Consider the following 21,933-nt stretch of genomic DNA (forward strand, 5'->3'; position numbering starts at 1 on the left):
CCAGGTTAAAAACACCGTCTGAGGAGTTGCCAAAGCAGAGGGTGAACCCCAGGTATCCCAAGCTTACAAAGGTCTATCTGAAGGGTAGGTGGGCTTGATCTCTATGGCCTGTGCCCGAGCAAACTCCGCAACAAACTTCGGTGACATCCTACGCTCACCGAAGATGCGAACGTTTCTTGCCAACCAGATCTGATGTACCATGCAAGTCGCTCTAATAGCCTCCTGACAAGTCTGCGAACTAGCCAGCCACTGTCTCATCACCTGTAGAAACTGTGTCCTTGCACTTCAAACCTCCTGCAGGTTCTCTGATCACTGCCATGTCGATCTCGCCCATGTACATTAGAACCTTTGACTCTCTTATAATGGTTATTAAATGAACGAAACTCTCGAAAGGCCTACTTGGAGTTAGCCAATGGGTCTTCTAAACCCAGGTTAAAGAAGAAGGGGCCTTGGGCTTATAGAGCGCGCCCCAAACTTCAAGGCCTGACTAGATGTCAGGCTGGCCATTAGTTGACTTGGACAACGTGAGAGCTCATGATGGAGGGCACATTCAAATTCCAATCGCATTGAGTCTTTGATTTAAGCATTATTAGGCAAGCTCTGTGCATTCCAAAGTGAGACCACAACATTGGTCACAATTTGCATTAACTGAAAATATGTTAACATAAAAAATTATGAATTTTGCAAGAAAGTACATCAACTTTTTCAATGTTCAAATTCAATGTCATTTTCTTATCTTTGCATATATGGAAAGATTTTGGGGATTGGGAGAAGGGCACCCTTGCCTTTCTAACTTAAAATTTCACACCGGCAAGTTTAAGCAGAGCAAATCTTGCACAGAACCTGCACACGAGCAGAATTTGCAGAAATTTTCGTAAAACGATTCAAAGCATGTCCCTTAGTGTTAAAAATCTTTATTATCTAATCAACTGCTTTAAGGATGTAGACACCCCATTCTTTGGCCCTCTGCGCACCCTTTGGAGGTGTCATCTTATAAAACGCCCTAAAAGCATATACCCAGGCACCGTGCATCCATCCTAGTTTGTCCTGGCCCTGGGTGTTTCAACAGCAAGGTTCTGCCTTCAAAACTATCATGGGGGTAAGAATTTGTCACCAGAACCTTTTGATGGGAAAATCCTGCCATCAGAAGCTATTTTTAGGTTTTCCACCTTTTGGGGTCCTACCTATAGTGTTCTAATCTCAGGACATTCTGATAGCAAGCCTTTGCCATCAAATCTAAATTTCGAATTTTGGCACCCTCAGAACAACCTGCAACATTGCAGAATGGCTTAACAACTTTCTACTATCCTAAAAAAAATAATAATAATAGGTTAGAGTGTTTTGATAGCAAATTCTTCCAATAGATCGTTCCGACAGCAGGTCTCTACTATTAGAACCTCTTTTCTACCATATGATTATGGATTTATGGTGTGCTAGAACTTTGAATTTGAACACCGGATAAGCCAGTCTTATTTATCCCTAGGGCCATATAAATAGCCTCCTATCTATAGTCATCGATTCTCTGCCGCTAGAATAGAAATCAGATCGGATACTAGCATATCTATATCCATATTTTTTTTAATCATATACAAAAATTTATATCTATATTTATTTTAAAAAAATACAAATATAAATTGAATATAGAAAAGTATGAATATAGACATGAAAATAAATCAAATAATTAAACTTTATAACTTCAAAATTAAAGATATTATTAAGTAGATTATAAATCAAGTTAATAGCATATTAATATAGTCATTTATTTTTCTTAAAAGTTCATGATTATAATATAAAATTAAATAGGATTATAATTGAAGTCGGATATTCGGATAAAGAATATCGGATAGTTGTCATCTATATACATATCTATTTTTCTTTGACAGATATGGATATGAATGTAGATATTAGTTAGATGCTCAAATTTTGATCCGTATCTGGATAGATTCGGATAGAAAAACGGATCCGGACATATATTGTTCAATCTACTTTCATCCCTATCTCCTGCAATTCTTGAGTGATGAGAGGTTCTAAGAGGAGGTCTAGCTTGAATGCCCAGAGAGCATAGCCGAGCGAAGCTATCTTCTACAGAGATGCTGAGGGATTGTGGCCTCCATCTCCTTCTAAGTATGCTTCCTTCTCTTTCTCACCCTTCTGTATCTGATTATTTTCTTGTATGCATTCATCATTATGTCTCCTTTGCATGCATTAGTATAAGGCATAACCTACCTACTAGTTTCTTATTCAGGAGTTTGTAATTAAGTGGAGGAGCAAGTGTCTCGTACTCCTTTAGTCCCTCACATTCCACTGAATACGTGTGGATTTATGGTAGTATTACTTCTAATATACATTGATCTAATAACGATACCCTTGAAGCATCCTCCTTGTAGTCGTCTACCATGAAAATCCCTGAGTTGTATCCCCTTCTTGCAGTACATGCATGAGTATTGCAATTTTAGTTTATTTGGGGTTAGGCTTTGGTCAGTAATCTGATTAGAAACCTAGAAGGAGACACAAGAAAAATTAGGTGTTATTTGCATGACCAACTCTCGAGTTATATGGTAGTAGCGTGACAATCTCAAGTCCCCTTGGTCTCTACTTGGGTCGAAGTCTTCTTGCTGATAAGTGGTACTCCACCGCATGTAGGTCTCTACTATCAGTTACATATCTCTCACCAGGTTGGAGTGAAATTCGCCCCCTATTTGGGTGAGATTATGTTACACTCTAAGAGATTCTAAGGGTAAGGAAAAGCAGATAGGGTAACTCAAGTTCGGGGTAATTGATGAGAGGCTTTTTCTATCCCATTAGTACCTTGTAATTAAATTTATAATTGTCTCTTTATTCACATGCCTTCTTTAAGACTCTACGGGCAAGCTGCAAGATAGAAAGTCTCAAGGGGCAAGATTGACCAGTGCTTGGGCTAATAGAGAGTTACCATAGTTGACCTGAAAAAGTTAGCCTTACCCTAGAAGTTCACATATCTATGAGGAAACATCCTTAAGTGAAAGACATCAAAATAACAAGAGAAACAAACTAAGGCTCATGATGTCTACGAACATGAATGATCAAAATGCTTGCATGCATGAAAATGATAATTCTGACCATTGTCAATAAGATGAATATGATGGAAACCAAGTAAAACCATCAACCACCTCTACCTCCACAACCACAACCATAGCCTCTGCCACAACCAAACCCTTTTGCCTACCCTCTAGCCTCAACCTCCAACATTATAACCAAAGGAGTCACAACCTTTGAGATTGTAGGAGCCATATTGCCCAACTATGCAACCCAAGAGGAGGGAAGGAGTGAATTGATTTAACAAAATTTTAATTAAAGATATACAATTTAAAGAATTCAATTTTCAATGTGTGAATGAAGTGAGAATGCAAGCATATAAAGTAGGAAATATAAAGAATAGGAAACAAGCAAGACACAAATTTTATAGTGGTTCAATGCCAAACTTAGCACTTACGTCCACTCTCCAAAAATTTTATATGAGCTCACAATCAACTCAGTTGAACTTCAAAAGTCATCAACCACTACCACTCCTTTTCCAAGCCTTTCCTTGGCTTGATAAGGAAACAACAGAGAATACCTAAGTTTCAACCCCCGAAACTTATTATAATCAACAAGAAGAATGGCTCTCTTAGGAGCAGTAGATCAGTTGTTGAAGTTCATGAGGAAGCACTTGCTGATTTTTGATGTGGGCTTGAATGCTCTGTAATTGATTCTCTTAGGAGTAGTGGTTGTAATCTTTAATGCTCACACTAAATGCTTTCTTTTCTTTTTGTTTTTCGCTTGCTCCCACTTTCTTCTTTCTTCTTGTTGTCTTTCTTGGGTGTTCCCATACATTTATATCTTGAAAAATAGTTGGAAGACCATTTTTAGCTGTTAGACAAGCTAAAATAGCCAGTAGGAGTGCAAATAGCCATTCTAATTTTGCAGAAAATTTAGTTGTTACTGTTGTCAGGTGAAGATGGATTGACTCAACTTCTTCAAGGGTCGACTTGTGATCTTAAGGGGTTGACTTGAGAAAGTGCTTATTTTTGTTACACTCTGTCTTTAGCCTTTATTCACTATAGAGTTGACTCATCTAACCTATTGTCGACTTATCCTAGATTGGGGTTGATTCATGATCCTCTAGAGCCGACTCATGAAAGAGCATGTTTTTATTGCTCTCTATTTTCTGTCTCGGACCATTCTAAGATCGACTCGATATATGCTATGATCAACTCTTATTCTGTAGGAGCCGACTCATGATACTTCAGGGTCAACTTGTAAATGTGCAATTTTTCATGCCCTTCTGTTTTTCACTTGTGGCTATTCTAGGGTTGACTATGTTGATCCAGGGGTCGACTCATGAAAGCATGCCAGTCTTCTTTATTATGCTAGGGTCGACTTATGTTCTCTTGAGGTTGACTCCTAAAATTGTCCAAAATTGAGGCCTTCTATTTAAGCCTATGGACGTTCAAGGATCAACAACTAATGTTCTTGGGGTCGACACTTTTGACACAATACTTTATAATCTTGACTTACATCTTTTCTTCTTGAGTATTTTGAGTTGATATTAACTTGACTTCTTGTGAACATTCTTGTACACTCTAAACATATGATTAGTGAACTTTTTACTCAAATAGTTTGTATCACCAAAATTAAACCTTTTGGGTCATTGGGTCCAACCTCAAGTTATCTGTGCTCATCTCCTTTTGGCTCATATTCTCTCCCACCACCTCTTCTCACCCCATGATCGTCAATATTAGTATATCTCATCCGATGTAGTGAGCGGTCATTATAGATGTCGATGTGCATCAATGCTCTAGAGGTCTTCCCCTCAATCTCAACATCATGATCTCAAAATACCAAGATCAGGATCATGCCATAAAAGATAAGCATACCTTCGACCTGCTTGCTTCTTGTGCATCTATTAGAACTTAAGTATGGGCATGTTTAGGGGATATTTCCTAAGCACATGAAACATCACTGCAATGTCTCTCTCTGAGACAAAATCGAACCTTCCCATCTTAAGAAAGAAAATTCTATTGATCATGTGATGGAGGAGTCTCATTTCCATAGATAATTGATTAGCACTCACTCCTCCAGTTCGTTGACATCCTCATGTCCCAAGATATGTTGGAGATCGATTCTCCACTCGTCCAACGTATCTGTAGAAGATCCGCCAGTCGGCATTTGTAGAAATATCCCCAAACTCAATACATTGCAAAATTCAAACATCCTTGACCACACACTCCGAACTCCCAACATCGAACTTTACATTTCCATAAAATTCTCGAACTTCTCCCAATTGTGAACCTTCTCGATCCTAGAACTCAAAATCAACATTCCTTCCTACTGTGACAATCCATAAAGAGAAAGAAACCTTACTTGGAGAGGGTTGAGGAGGAATGGAAGCTTACTTTTCATAAGGTGGAGGATGGGGGTTAGATCGAGCTTTCGTGCGTCGTTCCATCCACTCTAGGGTTTTGGTCCACTTCAATTGTTGGGCGAGTTGCTTCCAAGGAGCCATTTGAGATCCAAACGATCCAAGAAAGGAGAGATTTAGGACTTGAAATGGACGATTTTGGGAGGGAAGAGGATGGGAGGGAGTTTCGAGCAGAGAAGAGAAGACTTGAAATGAAGAGAACTTGGGATGACTCGGGTATAGAATCCGTCTCCCAACATAGGGTTCAACTCGAAGTAATCCTTGAGTCAGCTCCTAAGAAGGGGCTGGCCCGTTCTTTCTCACGAGTTGACTCCTCCACAGCCTACATAAGCCTAACTTTCATCTAGAGTCGACCCACAGCTCCTCCTTAATTCAAGGAGTGAACTCTCCATAACAAAGGGTCGACTCCTTGGACTGGGAGTTGGCACTTCAATAAGAAAAAATCAATACACAGATGATCAATTTAGGGTCAAAAGAGATTGCAATCAAATTGTTCAAGAGAGATTTAATTAATAACAAAGGCTTTTGTGATGCAGCTTTTAATTGAGAGGGTCATACTCCTAACTCAACCCTAATCATGCTAAATCTATCCTCACCAAAAATTTTGGTTAAAATATTTGCTAATTGTTTATCGGTACTTACAAATCAAACATTACATTATTATTTTGAACATAACCTCTTATGAAATGATGCTTTATCTCAATGTGCTTAGTTCTGGAATGCTAAATTGGATTTTTAGTTAAGTTTATTGCATTAGTATTATCACATCTGCTAGGTATATTGTTATATTTTATGCTAAAATCTTCAAGTTGTTGGTCAATTCATAAGATTTGAGTACAACAACTTCTGACGGTAATGTATTCGGCTTCAGTCGTGGACAATGTTACCAAATTTTATTTTTTACTAGATCATAAGATTAAATTTACATCTAAAATTTGACATGTTCCACTAGTGCTCTTTCTATCTGGTTTGCATCCAACAAAATCAGCATCTGTATATCCTATTAAATTTAATGATGATTGTTTAGATTACCAAGGACCTACCTTTTGAGTTCCAATTAAGTATCTTAAGATTCATTTTACTGTAGTTAAGTTTGACTCTTTAGGATTAGATGGAAATCTAACACACATATATAAATAATATCAGGTCTACTATAAGTAAGATAGAGTAATTATCCTTTCATGCCTCTATAAAATTTTGAGTCAACATTCTTACTGAGCTCATCTGAATCGAGTTTGCAAGACAAACTCATTTAGGTGCCTATTGCATTGGCATTCTCTATCCCAAAATTCTTCAACAGTTCTTTTGTGTATTTGCTTTGATTGATGAAGATCCTCTCATCTGTGTGCTTAATTTGGAATTTGAGGAAGAATTTTAGCTCTCCCATCATGCTCATCTCAAACTCTCCCTGCATTAGTTTGGCAAATTCTTGACATAAAATCTTATTAGTGGCACAAAAAATAATATCATCTACACATAATTATACTATTAATAGGTCTTTGTCTTTTCTTTTTATAAACAAAGTAGTATCTACGTTTCCTCTTATAAAGTTGTTTTCAACTAAGAATATACTTAATCTTTCAAACCAAGCATGGGTTGCTTGTTTTAAACTATACCAAACTTTATTTAATTTGAAAACATAATTAGGATACTTATAATTTTTGAAACCAGGTGGTTGTTCTACATACACTTTTTCAGCAATATAATCATTTAAAAATAAACTTTAACATCCATTTAAAATAATTTAAAGTTTATAAAATATGCAAAGATAAGTAAGAGCTCCTCATAATCCAGAGTTGACTCCTCAAATTAAGAGTCGACACACAAAAGAAGATAATTCAAGATATTCAATGAAATGCAATTAAAGTTTAATTGATTCAAAATGATGAACATGAGTTTAACAAGAGAAATTTGACTAAAAGGATTCCAAACTTCTAGTTCACTTCTAATCAAACAAAATTTTTCTTCATTCAAAGTTTTTGTAAAAATGTTAGCAAGTTATTTTTTAGAACACACAAATTCAATCATTACATCATTGTTTTGAGCATGATCTCTTATAAAGGGATGCCTTATTTTAATGTACTTAGTTCTTAAGTGTTGTATAAGATTTTTACTTAAATTAATAGCACTTTTGTTATCACATTTGGTGGGTATTTTTTCAAGTTTAATGCCATAATCCTCAAGTTATTGCTTAATCCATAAGATTTGAGCACAACTTTCAGTTAATATATATTCAGCCTTAGCTGTAGGTAAGGCTACCAAATTTTGTTTCTTGCTAAACTATGAGATTAAGTTCACTTCTAAAAATTAGCAAGTTCTACTAGTGCTTTTCTTATCAATTTTACATCTAGCAAAATCTGCAACTGAATACCCAATTAGGTTAATTGAAGATTGTTTAAAATTCCAAGATCGGTAGGATCTGGGCTTATAACGATCCTATTTCGTATGGCAGGATCATCCCAAGATCAAGAGTGATGTAGATTGAGGTGATGAGATCACTATATTTGGTTACCCTACATGGTAGTGATCCCAAATCACCCTCACTCCTCAAATCACCATCCAACCCAATGATGAAATACCCATCCTTAAGGTCGAAAATCTAATATGACGTAGGGCAGTGATCTTGGGTTAAAAGTTAAAGGATTAGAATACCTCTCAATCCAACGAAAAAAATTAGTATATCAATATACCGTTAATATATTATATCAATATTATATATATGATATTATGTTATATTGATATTATTTATTATGGTTATGATATATATTATATTGTAATATATTATTAATCATATTATTGTCGTATTATTATTCAATGATAAGTTTAAACTATAGTAAGAAATATATTGTTGTACTTTATATTTATATAATGAAACTATTTAATATATTACTCTTATTTACCTTATTTTTCTAATCAAAATAAATATATGTATTAAAAAATAATATATGATAAGCATAAATAAAATATTAAGTTTATGATAACCATTAATATATCTTTATAGGATTAGTGATTTATAGGACTAATAAATATATTTTTATAGAATATATTAATAATTAATATATTAATAAACATAATAATATATTATTATAATACATTTATATAATTAATAAATATATTTTTATGGAATTTATTAGGGATAGTTTTGCTATTATATGGTTAGCAATCTTGGATTTCTATAAAATATTAAATAGGTTGCTCGTAGATATCTGGAACCTTTAATCACTACAATGATCTTAGACCATCAGAGATAATATTGTCCCGGGATAAGAATCACAAGCTCACCAAATGCCACCTATGGGGCAACTCATCAAATAGCAATTATGGGTCATATGATCCCCCAACGCTGCTCCATGATATATGCAATTTCTAATTCGAATCAGGATAAGATTCCTAGAGTCAGGAGATTGGGTATGCCAACGGTCAAATTTGTGCTGACTTCAGTTTGACCACTGTTCAGTCTCGAGTAACTGCTATTGGGCCCAAAACCGTGGTTTGAGCAAACTCACTATAGGCCCACGATTGGGCCCAGATAGAATTCTAAGGGCATTCACTCATCACTGGGCAATTAGGTATCTAATTGTTTTTGCTATTCTGCTCTATTTTGAGCTACAAATCGATTGTAGTAATAATTTTGAACCTACTACGGCTGGGCCAGTTAGCCGAGCCGTTGGGCACCCGTAGTTGTTGATGTCATGCTCGTTCCTTCAGAAGGATTGACACCATGCCTGTGTGGCCAAATATATGGTTGAAATATGGGATTGCACCATAGAAATTTTCCAAACTCAATCATGTCATGATCAGTAGGCCTTGTTGTGTGGTTGCATGATATTGGAAGCCATTTTCGGGCAATAAATACCAAAGAGATGACTAAAAGATTGAGAGGATATGTTCATAATATTTGATATTTCCTTTCAGCAAGAGGAGCTGGTGACTAGGGGTGTAGTTCAGCTGACCTTGTTTAAGCTTGGGTCTGAACAAATTTTGCTCCAAATTGATTTCAAGTTTGAAAATCTAGATTAAGCTCAATCTATTTGTTATTTGATCGACTTCATTCAAGCATAATTTCAAAAGCGGCTTGATAGCATTAATCAAACTGAGATCAATTTAAACTTGCACCAACAACTTGAATTGAGCTTTATTTAATTTCTTTGATCAAGCTTGATTCAAGTTGATGCCAAGACAATGAAGCTACTCAGATCAGCCTCGCTGGTAACATGAGTCCTGATGTTTAATAAAAGCTAACAGCTGCCAATAACTAGAGGAACATTAGCAGACAAACTTCATTTCCAATTCAACATTATGAACAAGCATTCTGAAAATGCTTGCAGTGTTTAGCTCCATATAGACAAATGTGAGTGCCTTTCGGATGACATTATGAATGCATTTCAGATGATTTTTCTTTCATGATACCTTGTCCATGAAGTTGTGAGCATGGTGTCCCAAACATCCCTGCACCATTATACCTGTCTTTTGCCCTTTTTTCCTGCTCATCTTCTTGTTCTTCAGATATCCGGCCTCTGCCATGCTTATCATGATTGGACCACTCTTTCTTTATAGCAAGCGAGCTTTGAGTTGTTGCTGTAAAGTTAGATACGTACCAATGCTGGAGTCTGGTATTGTTAAAAGCCTTGGTGGACCTGGGAAATAATGTTTAAAGGGATGTGGTCTACAGTACTTATGTCATAAAATATGGGGGACCTATTGATGTTCTTGCATAAATCTCCATTTGCATCCTTTTTAAGACCGGGAGGGGCTCTAAACCCAACCTGCCTCAAGAGAGGGGATTTAGCCAACATCACTTGGAATCGAACGCTAACTTTGAGTCTAAGTGTCAGTGCTTGGTGGTCCTGCATGTATCTTTGATCAATGTGTTTGAATTGCATTCGTCTACATGCTTCGAACTTTTATGGTGGATAATGTCTGTCACTGCTGTGCATGCGCACACAAAAGATTAATTATTCAAAAACTAGGATCTTGCAGGGATTTGGGCTTGCAGTAGCCTACCAGATGCAATCTCATCCTGATGTTAAATATCAGATGGACTAGCAGTGGATGTTATCTAATCAGCAAATCAAAAATTTTTTCCTAAATCCTAAATGAGTTTTCCTTTAGATAACTAGATGAGACAATAGTAATGAAAGAATAAGTTTGCATTTTCTGGTAGACAAAAAATAACAACCAATAAATAACTTGAAATCCATTTATCTCTTTGAATAAGTTCTCTTTTTGGTTACTTTAAAAAAAAAAATCTCTATTTGTTTAAATCTCCGAGTTGTTAATCCATGCTTTATTTGGATTTTACTACACATATGATGGAATCCTCCGAGTTGTACCATTTGTTTAAATCTCTATTTGCAAAAGGATTCAGGACTTCATCTAGAAAGACTAGCCGAAAAGTATTATTTAGGTTTCTTGGCCCTATGTAAGTACCTGAGATCTACCTAGTACATAACCAATAGGAGACTAAACATATGCCCGAGGAACATCAGTCACAATGTGAACCACTTTGGCCGCTACGAATATTCAGAAGGATCACCAAATTCGATGTGGATTACTTTGGCCTCTACGAGTATCTAAAGGGATCACCAAACTTGATGTAGACCACTTTGTCCACTATAAGTATCCAAGAGAATCACCATACTTGATGTAGAACATTTTGGCCATTACGATTATTCAAGAGGTTTACCAAACTCGATGTAGATCACTTTGACCACTACGAGTATCAAAAAAGATCACACAACTCGATGTGGACCACTTTGGCCACTACTAGTATTCAGGATGATCACTGACTCGATGTGAAACACTTTGATCACTATGAGTATTTAGAAGGATCACTAGACTCGATGTAGAATACTTCCGGAAGGGTTCAGAAGCGAGATCTGTCACATCGAGAAGGCAAGTCGTAGGTCAAACTTCCGGAGGCCATAACTTGGTCGTACGATGCCTAATTGAGATGATTTTTTTTTTTTTGAAATTAAGTATCTTTTTGAGATCTACAATTAGGAGGTTGAATTGAGATGAAATTCTACTGTTTAGACTCTAAAACAGACTGGTCAAACTGAAAATTTTCTTTTTAGGTAAGACTTTGATCAAACGTAGCTTTCTATACGAAAAAAATCAAGTAGAGCAATAGAAGGAAGAGTTGATTTAGAAGTCGAGATATATCTCTTCGAGATTTTTAGCTTTTCTTAGGAGATTTTTAATAATAATATATATTTTAGGAAAGAGAGTCCTATTAAGTTTGAAAGAGAAATTCGACCCAAATTATATTAGGACGGACCTCATATTATAGATAGAGACTATGTACCTTTTTTTTTAATCATTAATGAAAGAAAAGAAGATTTAAGCCCCACTTTCAAGATTTTTTCGTCTTCTTCTAGTTTCTTTTTTAGAGATTCGATTAAGCGGATTGAAAAAAAAATCCCTTCTCCCTGATCACATCAGAATCCTCACATACTCTCCTCGTTTAAGCACTGGCGTTCTTTGTAGGCTAAGGGTTCAAATCCTGAAAGTGCTACCATGATCGACCTATGGTCAGCCTCAATGGACCCGTGCTGCAGTATCCCCTAGTCCATATATATATGATGGATTGAGTCTGCTTTGATATAATTTGTCACAACACAGGATCTCATCAAAAAGGCTAGCTGAAAAATATTATTTGGGTTCTTTGGTCTTGTGTAAGTATCCAAGATCCACCCACTGCATAGCCGGTATGGGACTAATGACATCTGCATGGATCCTCACAATTTGAGCCGGCACTTTCAACACCAAAATAGGTGGAATATTACTATATCGATTTCATCATTTTTATATCATGTGAGATAAAAGTGGGCCCACATGGTACAGTTCTATTCCATCATTTGGTGGAATAGAATTATGTCATAGTATATGCTTGCCTCTATTTCCTTCAATTATTATTTTGCCCTTATCTACTATATAATCATATAAAAAATGGAGGGTAATTTTGTCATCTGTGATAAATCCAAAATATCTCAAAATACAATGCATATTAAATATACCTAATTCCCTATTTATCATTGGTATTTATTCCTCCAATCAAATGCCAAAATACTTCTATCCCCCCCCCCCCAAAAAAAAAAAAAAAAAAGGTTACTTCCACTATTTTGGATACCTCAAAATATAGTTATATGACATGGGATAAGTTGAAGAAAAGGGTATAATTCTATTCCACCATTTTGATGGAGCAGACTTACATCGTGAAAATAGATGAAAGATATCTTCTCTAATTTTTTTTCCCTTATGCACTTTTAAACATATAAAAGTATGGAAGGAAATTTATTTTTGTGATAAAATACAAATCATCACCAAATACAATATATATTAAATACATACATTTATTGCTCCAACTAATTGCATAAAATATCAATTTCATAAAGCGAGTTCCTTATCTTTCAAAATTTGTTGTGCAACTAAATGCAGTCCTATTTTTTATTTCAAAGAGCTGCTGTCTTTGCTCCTACCTCACTTGCATCATTGGTCACCTACTATATTTTGTCTCCAGATTCAGACCCTCTATTTTCTACTGCTAATCCTAGCCACCTAGGTTTAAATTGTGTTTTGGTGCTTGGGTCGGGCTCAATCGTCCTTCTATCTAAGCAATGTAAAGAATAGAAATGTCAATGGGTGGGCTTATTAATGCTTTTTTTTATAAGGATTTGATTTGGGGTATATACTACCTTTACTTAACTCCATCTGCCCTCCCAATTCTATGAACTAGATCCATCGCTCGTTGTATCACTAGATGGTCTATGTGGCTTATCATACCTCTCACATCGAAGCGAAGCTCTTCATGTGAAATAGAGTTTAACAAGATATATAGACGGTATAAGATCATATAGTTATAACTATAGGAGCATTCTATTCCATAGTCAAAACGGCAAAATCACTCCATTTCTAGTAAAGGGAAACGTTATGTAGTTACAACCGTAGAAAAGTTAATAGGTATTCTATTCCGATCCAATGGTTTTAATTGAAAAATATTCTATTCTTATCCGATACTTGATATATGAACAGCCAAATAATAGCCGAGATGCCCCTCTCAAGTTGGAACATGGAGATCACGAGCCAGCTTGACAATTGGATGTTGGAGCAATCTACTGATCAGATCGTACATAGGTCATCTTAATGAGATGACTTTGGATCTTTTTTTATGGATGAAATGGCAGTCAGGTTTGATATGCTTGGCTCGCTCATAAAAGATAGGATTGCATGCAATGTATAGAGCTAATTGGTTGCTACAAAAAAGAGTGGTTGTATGTCGTAAGACTTGTAAATCATCAAGTAAGTAAGTTAACCATTAAATTTCACATGCAGCGAATGCCATAGCCCGATATTCTACTTCAACAAAGGAGCAAGAAGTAGTATCTTGTTTCTTAGACTTTCATGATATATGACTAATGTCAAAAAGTTACAATATTTTGTAATAGACCTTTAAAAAGTGAGGCAACAAGCCGAATCCTAGCCTGAATAAGTAGAAAAAGATAATGGATCAAAAGAAGAGAACAAGAGACTTGCTCCTAGCGACGACTTGATGTAGCAAACCACTCAAAGTACAACTTCCCAATGAGACTAACATAGAGCATGAAAATATAGAGCACGCGCAACATCAAGTGTCGATATTTATGTTCAACAGCTCTGTTTTATTGCAACGTCCCTACGTGACTATGTTGGTGCAAGATACCATGGTTATTAAGAAAATGTTGCATTTCATTGGGAAAAAAAAATCAGATCCATTATCGGAGCAAATTAATTTAATGGAGTAGTCCTATTAGCATTGGACATATGCATGAAAATATTGGAATATGATAAATGTTTCGGATTTAAGATGCATTAAAAAGGTCCATATGCATCGGTATAGTCATCAGCAATGGTTACTTAATGGTGAGATGGGCCAAGTAAGCTAGATATAGGGTGTCCATGGTGGGAGGGTGATGAAAATGAGAAGATCCATGTCAAACGTTTTTAGGTTAGTGGAGAGGTGGAGGAGGGTTTAGCGCTAGTGGAAGCATGGGATGGTGCCGGAGAAAGCTCGTAGTTGGGATCCAGTGTGGATGTGGCGGGTAGATTCATGCTCGAGAAAGTGGGATTTGGAAAGAAGAAAAGAGGGTGGGATTCGGTGTGGACGTCATAGGGTGGATAGATACTAGTAATGGTGCAAATAGGTTCGGTTGGACTAAGTCATGAGCGATCCCAACCTCGATTCCCAACTTAATAGAAGATCAAATTTGGTCTGGTCAAATCCACAACTAAAATTTTTGACTGAAGGGATCATTTGGCTAGAACTGGATCCATATATAACCCAAACCCAACCTGAAAAATTTGGATCCGACAATGGCGAGATGAAAGGTGGGTGGAGATGATAGGAAGGATCGATTCTCCTACTCTGATACCATGTGAGAAGTGGAATCAATAGCTAGACTGCATTGCATTATTATTCCTAATATATAACAAGTACATATAGAGGGTACAAGATCATGTAGTTACAACTATAGGAGCATTTTGTTCCGTAGTTATGACTGCAGAAGCATTTTGTTTCTAAGAAAGGAGAATGTTATATAGTTACAACTATAGAACAATCAATGGATATTCTATTTTGATCCAGTAGTCACAATTGAGAAATATTTTGTTCTTATCCAATACTTGTAGATGCAAAATGGTCCAAAAATTGGATCTACCCCCAGCAAACTCGGCCAAAAAAAGTAAACACCAAAGTTTTTAGTTTGCGCAGTTCACCGATTTCTGCTTCCATTTTCTCGTGGCCAATCCAAGCAAAGCCTCCAACCAACGACGAGCAAGGCCCAGAGTGGAATAGATGCATAGGCCAAGCTTCCTTGAAGGGCATGACCGGATTGTATTCCCACTCTCAGTCCCATGAGCCCATGCAACTATCGAGGCAAACAAAAGAGTAAAAGAGTGGTCTTACTTTTTCTCTGGCTCATTTCCAGACCTTAATTATCGTAAATAAAGCTTCTGAGAGGGCCCGTAATGAGAATGAAGGACATCAAATTTCTATCGCCCAACTTCACAATATATATAAGTATAATAATTCAGGATCTCACCCAAAAAAGCTAGCCGAAAGATACTATTTAGGTTCCGTAATCCTGCAAAAGTATCCAAGATCTACTTGGCGAATAACCGATATGGAACTAAACATACGCCCGCACGGATCCTTACATACTCTTTCCGTTCAAATTCTGACGTCCTCGTCGGACTAAGAGTTCAAATCCATTAAAATCTAATCACAAATACCATGATCGGCTTATAGTCAGCCTCAATGGATCCGTACTGCAGTGTCTCCCAGTCCATATAAGTTATGGAAGGTATTATTTGAATTTTTTGATCATGTATAAGTACCCAAGATCTACTCAGTGAATAATCAATATGAGACTAAACACACGCCCACACGATTCTCCTAATAAGCTTTCTCTTGGCAACGTTATTTCGCATCGGATGGGTTTATGTGGGGTCTGCGGGGCTCATAGCACCTCAGGGCCAACCATTTTGTTCTGGCAGCAGTTGTGTGCTTGTCTCCTATCTCGGGTGCACGTGGATGTGCCCGTGGACAGGAGACGACAGGTGCATGGCTCTAGCCATCATGCATGCTGGTCCGGGAGACATCTCAATCGTGCCTTCATTCGCGGACCTACTCATCTTCATGCTTTCTGAGCGAAATGTTAGAAATGGTTCGGCCACATGATTCAAGAGCATTGCTTTTGCTCATATGGACCAAAGAAAAGGAAAATGTTGGCCAATTATTTTGGGCCTAGCTAACCAGAATCGAACGGGATCAAATCAAAGCCTAGGAGGGGTTGGCGTATGTAATTATCGCGCTCAGCGCCTCCGATATGGTGTTGGAGGGGAACTCTAAGATAGTGATCGGTTGGATTTCGGAAGCCTCAAGCCATCATGATGTCCCGCATCTTGTTTTAGATTATGTTAAGAAATTGATTGCTACATTGCAATTACTCAAGACAATACATATCTACAAAGAAGCTAGCAATGTCGCAGATTGGGTTGCTTCATATATAGCTAATCATTCTAAATCAATACTTTGAAATTTTGCCCCTTCGCCTTAATCTATTGTATTGGGATGCTGTGTGTTGTATCTATAGAAGCGCATCATAATTCATAAGCATGCTGAACCACACACACACAAAAAATAATAATAATAATAATAAAATAATAACAAGTTGGTGCATGGCGGTGCTATTTCAAAGCAACTATCACTAGATGGACATACAAGTTTGTTTCAGTTTCCTTCGTTTACAATTAGTTGCTTAGTAAAGAGAACACTATTTTTCGGAAAATAAATAAATAGATTAGTTTACCATGTTAAAATTCGACATCTTTTTTGTTGGGAGCTCCTAGTTTCGTGAGTTTAGGTCTTGAGAAACGTCGTTTAACCTTTGTAATTTCATGGCCTATTCTATCTTCTACCTAAAAAGAGCATTGCAAAGAAACCCAATATAAATACTAATGATAAGTTTAACTGACCACTTGACTACTCCAAAAACTAAAATTATTATTAAATAGGTTTGAAATAATATATCAAACCTAATCTTAATGTGAACTGAGAACATACATATGAGAGTTTAGTGAAATGGCTAATTGACTTGAAGGAAATACAAACATCAAATCCTTCAGCAATCTTAGCTTTGTGGCCATGGATACTAATCACTTAACCCAAAAAAACTTAATTATAATGGCTCAATGAGGTGCATCCCCAGAAGCTAACCAAAACGAGGGAGTAAACTTGACTTCTCATGAAATTTTGGTTGCGGCAAAATAGGTATTTTGGCCTTAAAACACACCCCAATCTCCATCTTTCATGCAAGCAAACTGGGTTTACACCTTATTTAAGTAGAAGTTGGGGGGAGCATAACAGTGCTCCATAATGTTAAACCCAAACAATTTTGAATCCAAAATTAGCGTATAGATCCATTTCCTCAGCTAATGTTGGTATTTTAGCTGCAAACCCCCGTACGTACGTAGGTTTTGGCCACACTTAAAGTTAACCATCTAGGCTTTTGCACATCTCTAAATCGAGAGAAATCAAGTATAACTCTAGTCTACGAACATAAATCTTCTTTTTCTTGATGTTTGGAAAGCAAAACCTAACCTAAGATCCCAGTTTTCTTATGTTGAAAGAAACAAAATTAATTTGCTCAACAAATTGCCTTCCCCCATGCATGGAACAAACCCAGACCTTACATTAGCTGGTAGGAAATTCTGCCAGTATTTTTTGTTGTTATAACAAGTCATTGGGGACCTGCATCCCCTTTAAGTAACAGGTGATAGATTTAAATGATATTTGCAAACATCACAAGAAAATACTAAAGTAACATGTTAAAATTATCATCAAACCTAAAAATTAAAAAGGTTATTTCTTTTTTAGCAACATTTTGAAACATCACATACATTTAGCAGCATTCATGTTCACGACAAATATCGGAGCAAATACAATGACCAACACTAATATTTATCAAAAATTTCGCTTAAGGTTAAACCAATGGTGCTTTTTGTGATGTTTTCTACAATACTGTAATAGACCATATATGTTTAAGTTAGCAGACTTATATACATTCCTACAGCCCCATTTACTTCATGTGATGGATTAATGAAACTCTAGCTAGCACCCTGTTTTTTTTTTCATAGTGACATTCCATAGTATTTCTCAATAATAAGCATATATATAGATATATAACCATAACCATAAATATAATGAAAAATTCGCATTAACTAAATGTAATATAAATACTATATAAAATAGGGATTGCCATACTTAGATTTTAATCTGAGACCACCCAACTAAGCTAACTGTCAGTCTTGGACTCTAGGAATTACAAGGAAAAACTGTTCATAACTTAGAATTTCTAATGTTCTATATCATAGTAGTCTCACATCTTCCAACCCCAAATTTATAGTAGTTTTTATCATATTGAAATTTAAAAATCTATCTAAACTAAGAATATCTAGTAAATAAATTTTAAATAATTTCATGTGATGCATTTTTTTATATTTCTAAAACCTTTATCAACCACGTGCATTTGCATGTGCATCATAACTAGTTTGTAGTAAAATAATCATCTTTCACAGTACAATGATCCATAATTTCAAAAAGAAGGTTTAGGCATCAATAATGCACATGTTCCCACATTATATTCCAATTAATTAAAGAAAAGGGGCCCCTCCCATTATTTTTTTTTTTCCTTTCTTGAGGTGATGAACTGATACAGGAGCCGACAGAAGACTCACAAATTATTGACTAATCTTGCTTGAGCTTAATTAAACTAAAGAAACCTTAGAAACTCAGTTTATTATTATAAGTTCACTCCAGCTAAGCTAGTAGCCTCAACTGTACACTCGTGAATGCCTGTATCACCTAATGATAAGCCTTTTGTAGTCCACGAGATTAGTTCATCAGTTCAGTAGTACATTAATTACAGATACAAAGTACAGTAAACGGACCCTAATTAAGCTCAAAAGTAGTCTACCTCGTAGAACACGAGAAGCCCTAGTCCTTGGCCTTCTTTGAGCTCTAATATCAGAGCAATCCCAGTATGCAGAAACCTTCGTGGATGTGTCAAACTTTTTATGCACTAAAAGGTCACACTCATCTGGCATAGTCATGGGAGTCCTATAAGTCATTGATTGAACTCCATGGAGCAATGAATGCAAGTATTTTTGATGGCGATAAGGTTCATATGTCTTTATGTTTTATGTTTAGGATGAACAATTTTATGATCCTAAAATAAATAGAGCCATTAGCATCGGCATATAAAGTATCTCGCAACTGAAGAGAAGCTGAGTCGTATCCCATGCAAAAGCTTCCGAGTGGGTGGCACGTATGAAGCTACCAATCCCTTTAAATATGTCCCTACCTTCTAGATCTATGGTGCTTCACATGCTTTCCACCTTGGGATGTTTGGCGTTCTTGCATTTTCATAGATGAAAAGGCGAATTTAACGCTGCTCGAGTTTGGTACATTGTCGCTTGGAGGAGATTAAAATAAAAGAACATTAAATATATAGAAGGTGGTGTAAGTGCACGCGTGGATGCTTGCAACAACAAGACCCATCCATGCCTAAAAAACTGTAATCGGAATTGATTTGATTTCAAGCTTTCCCAGAAGAGGGGAGCTCGTAAAGCATATCAAAAACTGAAATCGAAATTGATTTGATTTCAAGTAGGGGTGCAATAGGTCGGTTCGGACCGAGTCATGAGTGACTCCGACCTAATCTGGTTTCTTGTTCAGGTTCTAATATTGGACCCAGATCCAACCCAATAAAAAATCGGATCAGTCCACGGTTACAATTTTTGACCTAACAAGTTATTCGTGCCGGATTGGGTCCATGTATAATCCAGTTCTAACCCAAAAAATTTGGGTTCGCGACAGGTCCGAGTCGGATCCGTATATAAAACTACATCGTAGATGTATGACACGGTTTGAATGCTAGGGTAGATTTTATCTATATTTCAATGCTCCTTGTTGGTTTTTCTGAGCTCTGATGGAGGAAACAAAATAGACAAAACACCTTTGCTTAAAAAAAAAAAAAAAAGAAGAAGAAGAATTTGCATGTCATTAAGGCTTAAATTTAGATGCACTTCAACACAATTGCATGTGTATAAGATATATTATTAGCCTCTTGAACTAAAACTGCAGAGGAAAACTTGATATATCTGCATATACCTGCTTAACAACACTAGTACTTGCCATGTTTATGAAAGTGAATCCTAGGTTCTTTGGTGTTTAGCATGCTGAATTTTTTTTTTTTTTTTGAAAACCATGGCTGAACCTGATCGGGTTGCCTACGTACCCCTTCATAAGGGGGATCAAGCCATACGTAGTTCTTTTTAAGTTTTAAAATGCAGCGGAAAAACCGAATCAAACAATTTAATTCATGCATGCTTACAAGATCAAATCTAGAAATCAGCACCTTAAGAACACATAGGATTATGCCGGAATCGTTTAAACAATTATGCTAAAACTTTTATGCATAATTAACTATCAGATCTGAAACTTAAGAACTCTATTCCAATTAATCTCCGAATATCCATCGAATGGATTCTGGAGATATCTCCGTGAGGAGCCCCAAAAGAGGGTAAAACCTCGGAGAATTGGACCTAGACCTTGACACCATAATAAATGATTAATGCTAGATTAATACCTTTTATAATGGATGAAAGTTGTGAATCTGATTCTTGACTTCGCAGCCACGCACACGAATGGCCTCTACGAGAAGTACACGCGAAGTCCTGAAGGATCTTCTTCCGCAACAGTGCTAGCAGCTGCAGAACACTTGAAAGCTGAAATCTGCCCGCCGGGATTCAATCAACTTTTGATCAATCGTCTTGAAGCAGATAGAGATGAGGTTTGTAAGGGAAGTAGAGGACTCAGATCTGATCTTGAATCTTCTAGATATTCACCCTGAAAACCCTATCTAAAATGGAGAAGAAGAGGAGGAGGAGGCGGGTGAGGAAGAAGGCTGCAATGGATGTGTTTTTGGTGCCCATGTTTGACCCCTTTTAATGGCCTCCGAATTTTCATTCAAAATTCGAAATTTATTTTCAGAAAACCTCTTTTAGTTGGCACATGCAAAGGAATAGGAACAACCCAAATCAGATCTCAACCAAATCTGATTTAAATTCAAATTTTAAACACATGTGCAAGAGGGAAGGAATTTGAAATCCATGCGGCAAGGTAAAACACTTCATAATTTCGAAATTACCTCTTGAAATTCGAATTTAATCCATTCAAAAACTCAGACGCCACCTTGGCTGATGGTTTGAGTGATTAAAATCATTTAACACATTGCTTAATGTTTGAATTTAAATTCAAATAACAAACAATGTCGCCATGTGTCAAGCAATGGGTCCATGTGCCATGCAATAATTTTGGTTTATTTAAAATTCATGAAATCCAATTCCATGTCACCAATAATTGCCACATCATCTGAGCCTAATCCCCTTGGGTTGCACCTAATCAAATTTGGTCAAACCCGAATTAAAACAAAGCAATTTGGTTGAACCCAATCTAATCAGGTCAGACCCTGATTGAGCTCAAATTGAATCCAATTCAATTTTGGCTCATGCAAACTCAATCAAATTAAATTATTACTTTGTGTTGGACCTAATTCAATTAGGTCAATCCCCAATTAAGAACAAATTAGTTTAAAATTAATTTGATCAGCTTAAGTCCTTTTTGGTTCTGACCTAATCCAATCAGGTCAAAACCCTGATTGAGCCCAAACTTGAATCCAATTCAATTTGGCTCATCCTTAGCACAATTACTCAATCAAATTGAGTTTATTAGTAATTTAATTACTAATTAATCCTTCAATAATTACTTTAATTATTTTATAAGATAATTTACCAATCAAATTGACCAAATTACCCCTGAATGATTCTTAATCATTCACCAGCTTTCTTGATCAATCAGGAATCTTCTATGCGTGTGACCTCATAGGTTCGAA

Source organism: Phoenix dactylifera, unplaced genomic scaffold, assembly GCF_009389715.1.
Source record: "Phoenix dactylifera cultivar Barhee BC4 unplaced genomic scaffold, palm_55x_up_171113_PBpolish2nd_filt_p 000840F, whole genome shotgun sequence".
Lineage (NCBI taxonomy): Eukaryota > Viridiplantae > Streptophyta > Magnoliopsida > Arecales > Arecaceae > Phoenix > Phoenix dactylifera.